This window comes from Solanum tuberosum, unplaced genomic scaffold (genome assembly GCF_000226075.1).
Source record: "Solanum tuberosum cultivar DM 1-3 516 R44 unplaced genomic scaffold, SolTub_3.0 scf00411, whole genome shotgun sequence".
NCBI classification, from domain to species: Eukaryota; Viridiplantae; Streptophyta; class Magnoliopsida; order Solanales; family Solanaceae; genus Solanum; species Solanum tuberosum.
In genome coordinates this window covers 122390-123293 of record NW_006239344.1, presented here as the reverse complement: position 1 = coordinate 123293, position 904 = coordinate 122390, and the positions used below count along the sequence as shown (strand labels likewise).

Here is a 904-nt window from a genome sequence, read left to right as displayed (position 1 = left end):
TATATTATGTGAAATGACAAAGAAAGGAAGAAGAGAGTTCAATTCACTTACCCAAAGTATGTAAATCAGTGAAAGCACCGATTTGAATTCCTCCGACAATTACCTAAAAACTAAATATTAAAAGAGAATTTTCTCAAAATATGAAAATATATTAGATAATGTTAAAAACTAACTTTGTGAATAGATGGATTTCAACCTCCGATCCGTGAAAATTTCCAATATCCATTTCCATCATTGCATGCTCCGTATGAACTTTTAGAACTTATACACATTTTTCTTCTGTAAAAAGCAAAAAAATACAATGAAAGTAATAAGTAATCAACTAATGTATTTAGAGAAAAATGAAAATTTTATTTAATAATCATGCATTTTTGCAAAAATAATGACCATCGGCTGGCCACCTCTTTGCTACACAAATATTATATATAGCTCTCCAAATTTATTACCCTCGCAACTCTTCATTCTCTTTATTTTATATTATAGCTCTCAAAATTTATTACCCTTGCAACTCTTCATTCTCTTTATATTTTATTATCATAATTATATAGCAATAAAGTGAACATTTCTCTCATAATTAATTACCTTGCAACTCTTCATTCCCCTTCTTTATTATAATTACTAGTATATGTTCCCGCGCGTTGCGCGGTTAATTGATAAATGTAATTATAAATATTAATTTATTGACAATTTTAAAATTTAACTTATTTTTAAATAATATTATCAAATAAATGCTTCACATTAAATACGTATACATAATAACTTTAACAATATATTAAAATAAAAAATAAAAATCCAAATCCAACGAAGTAAAACACCAAGCATCCTGCAAATAAAAACTTTAAATCATTAAAAGCTATAAGCAATAAAAAAGAAAAAAACTCAACAAAAATTATTGATAAGAAAC

General features: G+C 25.6%; 1 long non-coding RNA gene across 1 annotated transcript; it reads right to left on the bottom strand.

The window, feature by feature from the left end:
* Positions 1-37: 37 nt before the first annotated feature.
* Positions 38-602, bottom strand: LOC107058013 (uncharacterized). Its single transcript, XR_001471712.1, has 3 exons — positions 583-602; positions 174-279; positions 38-103 (listed from the first exon to the last, which is right to left on the bottom strand). It is a non-coding gene; the product is annotated as an uncharacterized lncRNA (long non-coding RNA).
* Between the last annotated feature and the right edge of the window lie 302 nt (positions 603-904).